This window comes from Globicephala melas, unplaced genomic scaffold, assembly GCF_963455315.2.
Source record: "Globicephala melas unplaced genomic scaffold, mGloMel1.2 SCAFFOLD_621, whole genome shotgun sequence".
In the NCBI taxonomy this organism is placed as follows: domain Eukaryota; kingdom Metazoa; phylum Chordata; class Mammalia; order Artiodactyla; family Delphinidae; genus Globicephala; species Globicephala melas.
In genome coordinates, this window is record NW_027207779.1 from 48,670 (window position 1) to 57,613 (window position 8,944).

The following is an 8,944-nucleotide window of genomic DNA, read 5'->3' on the forward strand; positions in this document are numbered from 1 at the left end:
ATTCAGATTGCAAAGGAAACAGTTTACAGAAACACGAACTCATCCTACTGTTATCACATGTAAGGTATTTCCACAGTTTCTCTTTTCTACTTAATAAAACTGCAAACTAAGAATACTTTCAGGTTTGTTTTTTTTTTTTCTTGATATGATCCCTTCCTACTCTTTTAAGCTCATTCCTCTTCCTCTCTTTATATTCATGTTGAACTTTCTTTTTCAGGAGGCCTGGGCTCTAGAAAGTTTTTCATCTGTTAGGAAAGTCTTTGCTTGCTTCCAAATGCACCTTACCCTGTGTTGTGTTATACCTCCATGTGGTATATTTTCTTGGCATATTTTGACTTTGCTTAGAAGAGAGTAGGAAATTTGCCACGTGTTCAAGACACAACTTGTTTCAGCCCAATCCTAGAAAATGTGCAATTTCCATGCGTATGTAAAGTAGGGAGGAAATACATGGCTAGCCTAAGGTAAATTGGACAAAACAATTACAAAGTAAACTGGCAGAAAGAGGGCCGAACACTCATCTCCCCAGTTCTTTGTAGGGGGAGTGTATTTTTCTCTTGACCATATGTTTTCATAGATGTTAATGATGTGCTTTCCCTTGTTCTTCTTCTCTTCATCCTTCACCTCCTCTGTCTTCTCTTTCTTCTCCATTTCTTCTTATTTTCCATTTGAGCTAATTTCTTTAAAAAATTCATGACATTTCTCTTCAATATATGTAGAGGAAATCTGAAATTCATTGAGAAAGAATTTAGGGACATTGAAATAGCTCCCACCACACACATTGGAGGTCTAAATACAAAGAACTTATCTGATATCAATGGATTTTTAATGTTTTGTATGAAAATTAAAAACTTGATTCTCTCCATGCCCTCTTCCCTTTATCTGTCTTCAATTTCTACAGAAGAGTGAATCTATGAAGAGTTCTCTTTAGTCTCTGATATTAGTTTCATTTCACTCACGTTTATGTTTGGCTATGCTCATCACTTTACAAATTATTGTTATTAATTAAATTTTATTTCATGTAAAATAATATACAATGATATTTTTATTTCTTTTACTTTAACTTTCCCACCTCGTCTTGCCGTACGCTGTAAGATACTCTCTCATTCTACCCATTATGCCAACAATATATTCTTCCAAAGTCTTAATGGAAAAATGTATCATAAAACACTTTATTACCGTTATGCAAAAAACATTGTAGGACCTTAAGCAACAAGCCACTATACATAGTCTTCATACTGAATTAAGCTGCATTTTGACAGGAAAAAAGAAAAGAAAAAGAATTTCCTTAAGATAGCGAGAGATGTCATTCCCTTCAGACCTGCTCTACAGTTTTCAGTGGGGAAGGATTTTATTCTCCAGCATGGACTTTGACATTCTTTCTACACCAGCTTTTCAGTACTAGATAGTACTAGATGTTTGGGGAAGTAAGTTTACTGATGGGAAATACATTTATATGCAAACCTATGCCTCCCCCCAGCCCCGCCTCATTACATTAAAGAAAATCTCACTAAAAGGGGCTTTTTGGCAAAGAGTAAGGAAAATTCTGGTTTTTGATCATCAAACTTGATATATTGATCAATATTTGAAAAGACAGCTTAAATGATTCAAAATTTGCATATGTTTACACAGGATACGTACCTCACCTTTGGCACTCAAAGTGACAGTTAAGGAGATTAGCAAAGAATAAGTGCTTGGAATGCAGTTAAATGCAGCATAAATGGATCCTTTTCTATAACACTTTTAATGGTTACTTAACCTACATATGACTCCATTTCTCCTACAGAAAAATAGGGATAATATTTATCATTCATAAAACTTTTTACTATGTTACCCCATTAATCTCCTATTGTTTTGCATAACCCTGAGAGAGAAAAGCTCTAGACAAAATACAGAGGCTGTGATGCTGGCACTCAATTTTAGAGACAGAAACTGATATACCCAAAGGCTTGAGCTATTGCAATTTAAAGCTGTTACAGGAGTTGCAATCTCTCACAACAAGCTGAAACTAAATAACCTGGACTTTTGCCTCACTAAGTTACTTAAAAATATAATACATTAGTATATAAGGACACACCAAAGCAGTCAATATTTTATGAAATTGCTGGACTGTAATATGGATTTTGAACAGTATTAGTGTTAAATGCATTAACTTCAATGAGGAACTTAGAAATGGTCTCTTAATAACCTTATTGGGATATGACTACTTTTAAATGGCTTTTACTTTGTCCTTGGAATTCATATGATGCATGTGACAGTGGCTTGTTTAGTGTTAACAGAGGATTAGATGAAGAAATTAATTAAAGCTTCCTAGCAACGTTTTCCCCTTGAGCTATTCAGTATGCTAAAGTGGTGTGACAGGGTACCATCTTTTCTCTAAATCTACTCATTAAATAACTCAATTGGGTTTAAACACACATCCTTTTTTAAAAAAATTAGACCATAATTTTTCTCCTCGTCTTTCTAACCTGACCCCTTCGAGCCGCTGCCACCTCTGTGATTTGTAATTACCTTTTAGCTTCTAATAATAGGACGGTCACAAAGTGTGTCCATGTGTTTCAGAGTCCACCAATTCACTTCTTGAGACCTGTGTTCAATTGAGATGACAAATTTAAATAGGTTAGGGACATTTGTTTAACTAATCCCCTGGACAAATAAGTATCTAGAATGATTTCCTATATTAGATGAAATACAAGTCTATAAATCTTTTTAAACACTGCTCATGACGCACTTGAATACTTGTAATAATAATCATTTTTCAATTTTATGTTTTAGAAATAAATAGATCTATTTTGGCTTTAAATTCTCACAAATTGTGATTTTCTCTGTTTTTAAGACATTGTTATAAATGTATTAATTCTTAGCTATTAAAAACAATTACTTATAATACAAAATAAAAATAATATTTACCAGTATTTATTGTTTGTGGATTTTTTGATGATAGCAATTTTGACTGGTGTGAGGTAATATCTCATTGTATCGATAGTTTTGATCTGCATTTCTCTAATAATTAGCAATGTTGAATATCTTTTCATGTGCCTCTTGGCCATCTGCATATCCTCTTTGGAGAAATATCTATTTAGGTCTTCTGTGCATTTTTTGTTTGGGTTGTTTGTTTTGATGATATTAAACCACATGAGCTGTTTGTAAATTTTGCAGACTAATCCCTTGTTGGTCACATCATTTGCAAATATTTTCTCCCATTCTGTGGGTTGTCTTTTCATTTTGTTTATGGTTTCCTTTGCTGTGCAAAAACTTTTGAATTTAATTAGGTCCCATTTCTTTATTTTTGTTTTTATTTCCATTACTCTGGGAGACGGATCGAAAAAGATATTGCTGCAATTTATGTCAGAGAGTGTTCTGCCTATGTTTTCCTTTAAGAGTTTTATAGTTTATGGTCTCACATTTAGGTCTTTAATCTATTTTGACCATATTTTTGTGTATGGCATTAAAGAATGTTCTAATTTCATTTTTTTACATGTAGCTGTCCAGTTTTCCTAGCACCATTTATTGAAGACACTGTCTTTCCTCCATTGTATAGTCTTGCCTCCTTTGTCGTAGATTAATTGACCATAGGTGTGTGGGTTTATTTCTGGGCTTTCTATCCTATTCCATTGTCCTATATGTCTATTTTTGTGCCAGTACCATACTGTTTTGATGACTATAGATTTGTAGTATAATCTGAAGTCAGGGAGCCTGTTTCCTCCAGCACCGTTTTTCTTTCTCTAGATTGCTTTGGCTCTTCAGGGTCTTTTGTGTCTCCATACAAATTTTAAAATCCACAAACAATAAATGCTGGAAAGGGTGTGGAGAGAAGGGAACCGTCCTACACTTTTGGTGGGAATGTGAATTGGTACAGCCACTATGGAAAACAGTATGAAGTTTCCTTAAAAAACTAAAAATAGAGCTACCATATGATCCTGCAATCTCACTCCTGGGCATATATCCAGAGAAGAACATGGTCTGAAAGGATATATGCACCCTAATGTTCATTGCAGCACTGTTTGCAACAGCCAAGACATGGAAACAACCTAAATGTCCATCGACAGAGGAATGGATAAAGAAGATGTTGTACGTATATACTATGGAATATTACTCAGCCATTAAAAAGAATGAAATCATGCCATTTGCAACAACATGGGTGGACCTAGAGATTGTCATACTGAGTGAAGTAAGTCAGACAGAGAAAGAGAAATATTGTATTATATACCTTATATGTGAAATCTAAAAACAAATGAGACAAATGAACTTATTTACAAAATAGAAACAGACTCACAGACTTAGAGAGCAAACTTATGGTTACCAGGGGTGAAGGGTGGGGGGAAGGAACGGTTAGGGAGTGTGGGATTGACATGTACACACTGCTGTATTTAAAATGGATAACCAACAAGGACCTACTGTATAGCACAGGAAAATCTGCTCAATATTATGTAACAACCTAAAAGGGAAAAGAATTTGAAAAAGAATAGATACATGTATATGTATAACTGAACCACTTTGCTGTACACCTGAAACTAACACAACATTGTTAATCAACTATACTCCAGGGAATTCCCTCATGGTCCAGTGGTTAGGGCTCTGCACTTTCACTGACTAGGGCCTGGGTTCGATCCCTTGTCAGGGAACTAAAATCCCACAAGCCGCATGGTGTGGCAACAAAACAAAACAACTATACTCCAATATAAAATGAAAAGTTAAAAAAAATGTATTCACAAAGGAAAACTTTATCTTCTTGGAAAAAAGAGAACATTTGACTATAACAATGACATATGAAAAGTAAACTAGAATATAATATATCTTTTGAGTTGTATTAAATTTGATGTTTTCAGGTAAACAAGTACAAAATCCAGAGTTCCTTATTTTCTAATCTCAGTCAAATAAAAAGCTCAAGCTTTAAAATGTTATGATACCTCCTCTTTTGATGTCAGGGATGAAGATAAAAAGCTATCCCTCTAAAATTAGGGTTAGACTGTGCAGTCTTTCTTCTTTTTCTCATCAAGATATTATTCTTCTACACACAATTTCGATGAGGAAAATCAACCTGGATAAAGGAACATGACTTCTGTTTAAAATAATTATTTAGGAAATCAGAAATAGATGGTCAATAGCATGGTTGAATTAATAACACTCTGTTCAAAATAGAAATAAAATGTGTTCACACAGATAAATATAACTGTATTTTAAAATATCAATATTATAATTAAGCATGTACTCTGTGTGCACACAGGCATATGTGCACTTTCATACACACACACACACACACACACACACACACACACACACAAGGACTGTTTATCCAAATTGTTAACATACTTTGTTGATTGCATTGTGGTAATAACTCTGTGAGAAAGCCAGTGTTATTATTCCTCATTAAATTGGACTATATCATCTGAAAGTAAAAAAGACAAAGCTGATCACATTGACAAATTTTACCTAATTTAAAACACTGATACACCAATATAAAAAGCCACTGTTTATATGGTTAGCACATTTGTTAATCCATTATTTTAATCATTATAGGATTGACAGTTTCATTCTTCTGCAAGCCAGACACATTCGATTTTTGAATCAACCCTTCTAATAACTCAGATGTCTAAGATTAAACATTTAAAATAAGTTACAATGCAAATTTGACCAAGTGAAATGCATTTGGTGTGTTTCAGGATCATAACAATTAAGAGATGATAGCTATTGTTCTAAAATAAAATTCTATGAATGTAATATTTAATGAGATTCAGAAATATTATAACACATTCACGTAAAATTTTACTCCATCATTAGTGAGAAGCATAGTAATTCAACTGTCTTAAAGCATGTACATAACATTTTATTGCAGAAAGGATCAGAAACATTTAAATTCTCACTGTGCATAGTAATGAAAGTTGTGTTTTACCTAACTAAAAATATGAACTGCAAAATTGCAAGATTTCCTGTAGGAAAATATAATACCAGTTTCTTTGTGGAGTTTTTGATACATTGGTAAAGAGTATAATTGCAAACAATTATTTTGCTTGGACATTAAAAATAAAATAGTTTACCTAAATAGCAAATAATAGGAGTTTTGTCTTAATTAAATCACCTAGAAGTTCTGTCCTTGTAGTGTCTTTTTTTTTTTTTTTTTTGTGGTACGCAGGCCTCTCACTGTTGTGGCCTCTCCCGTTGCGGGTCACAGGCTCCGGACGCGCAGGCTCAGTGGCCATGGCTCACGGCTCACGGGCCTAGCTGCCCCGTGGCATGTGGGATCTTCCCGGACCGGGGCACGAGCTCGTGTCCCCTGCATTGGCAAGCGGACTCTCAACCACTGCGCCACCAGAGAAGCCCTCCTTGTAGTGTCTTTTAAATAGAATGAATCTCAAAATAATTCCAATGAAGAAAGAGAATGTCTTATGACATTCAAGTGCACCATTTATAGTAAAATTCAGGTAATCCGTTGGCAGCTGGTAGGAAGCTCCAAACACAGAAGTATTTCCACAGGGTTTGTTTAGATTTAGGTGGATTTCCAACAGTTACTGTGATTTTAATTCATCAGTCCTCTACAGTGGGATTTCTGAATATATAATCTGTACAGCACTTTCATCAGAATCAGCAGGAGTGCTTATTTCAAATGTGAATTCCTAGGTCCCATCAGAGACCAAATGAATCAAAATCTAGGTGGCAGAGCATGCATTTGCATTTTAATGATTTGTCCAAGTGATCCTCATGCACATTAAGTTTGAGAACGCATGTGCATCCTTAAATCCAAGTAAAGAATATATGAAATATATATCAAGTAGTTCACAGAGTTGTTAGTCACAAATAAGACCAGGTGAGCAAATGCTGTAAAATAAAACAAATAGTTTATATAATCTGACAATTATAACCTATTTCACAAACTTTAAGTACAAGTGAGGAAGATTAAAAGGCTCAGAGTGTGCCAAGGTCACAGACCTCTTAGCCTTGGTGATTTTCAAGCTTGCCTGAACAGTCCCCAGGAGGACTACAGGTACACTATAGATAACAATGTCACAATACAATCTACTGAATGAGAATCTCTTGGGGCAGAGGTCTGATAATCATTACGTTTAGCTATCTCGTCTGATGACATTTATCATTAAGGAAGTTTGGAATATACTTCCTTGAGCATTCCCAGGCTGACACTACAAAACACTCATAATAATCTGAATTGCTAGTGTGGCATTATAGCCTTAGTTAGCCCAATCACTTTAATTTATGTCTCTAATATCTATTAACACCCTATATGCCATTACTTTTTACTTCAAAGGATTGGCTTAATACCGATATCTTATTACTATTTTTACCTAGGATTGTTTTTAATGAATAATCATTAATGTACTCAATATTTGTACAATCTAATCTGTGAGCTGTCTGATATAATTTTCCTACATGAATTTTCAAAAGTTTCATTGCATATACAAACGCATTAATAGCATTTGTATTGACAATAGTTAGGGGAAATTGTCATATTTTATCATTTGACGAGGTGTGATCAGTAGTGATTTTTTCTCTAAATATTCACTTCCATATATTTTTCTATATATTTTCTATAAATTCAATATCTTGAAATATGTGTATATATTATGGCATGAGATAAACAAGCTTAGAAATGATTACTTTTATCAACACTCACATAAGTATATTGATTCAAGGCTTATAATTTTAAAAACATCATAATGAATACAAGTGAAAACAGGAAAAGTAAAATCAGTCATCTCTCAGTTAAGAAAACATTTATACAACTGTTTAAAAATAACTGTAAAATTCAGTTGTATATATTCATTACTATACATGTAAAACCAAAAACTCAGTTCCTTAAAAGATTCTCCTTCAAGAATAATCTGTAGTTTAGAGTGGCTTAAATGTCCAGCTTCCTTGCCTGTTCTTTGCCAGTGTTTTCTGTGCTGGGAAGCAGAGAATGCAAAGGGCAGCACCGTATTCTGGTCCTGCAAGAGAAACAGAATGGTAAGATTTGGGAGATACAAGCTGCATTAATTATGTCACAGAGACTAGAACAGCAGTGATTTTCCCCCCATTATTACTATTTTATATCAGTAGAATCTATTTAATATATTCAATAATTCTAGTATTTCTAAGACCTTCCACAAAAGGGCATTACAATCCTTTTAGTTTATTGCAAACATATATATTTTTTAAAGTGGATTCACTTTATTTATTTTTTGGCTGCGCTGCAGGATTTGTCAGAAGACAAACGGTAAGTTGTGAGTTCCATTTTGCCCAACTACTTTTTTCTTCACACCCTGGAGAATCTGGTGTCTGGAACTGTAGAGACATCATCATGTTACCACCCCTTCTCCTCTCAGGTTGAATCCACTGTGACAGAACACTCATGTCCTTAAGAGGCAAGGCCTAGCAAATAGCCTCTCACAAATCCACTGAACATCACAATGTCCTGTTTGATAAATTCTGTTGCTGCTTCAATTATATTGCTGATTTCAGGTGCTGCTTTATTTGCTCATTTCTGAATCAGGTCTTCCTGCTTTCTTTATATCTTTTTTCAACTCTGTCCCAGTTCATTTGCACATAGTTACTTTGACTGGTAAATCTGAAGAAGATGGCCAGCAGCCTACTGTCGCTGTAAGTTTTCCAACCTTCTGGAACAAAAATCCTGCACAATGGCCAGTGCAATCTGGATGGCTACTGAGTATTGTTCTACCGGAAGTGCCAAACTATGGCCAAGCATAGATTCTACCAGCGGTGTCTTCATGTATACTGAGTTAGGTCCAATATGAATCATCATCACTTTCATATTCAGGTGAGAGAGATCCCATCTAGACTGGCCTGGCCTTGGAATCCAGAACCAAGTGAAGAGGACTCAGCTGTCAAAGGGGGGCAAAGAGGGCCTGGGGTTGTTGGAAGAAAGGGTCATAGACGCAGAAGTAAGCACTTCATGAAAACTAAGCAAATGGTATTTCTAGGTAAATCAGTCTTT

General features: G+C 34.8%; 1 pseudogene; it reads right to left on the bottom strand.

Annotated features, from left to right (window-relative positions):
- Positions 1–8,347: 8,347 nt before the first annotated feature.
- Positions 8,348–8,783, bottom strand: LOC115850608 (FUN14 domain-containing protein 1 pseudogene; annotated as a pseudogene).
- Positions 8,784–8,944: the final 161 nt, after the last annotated feature.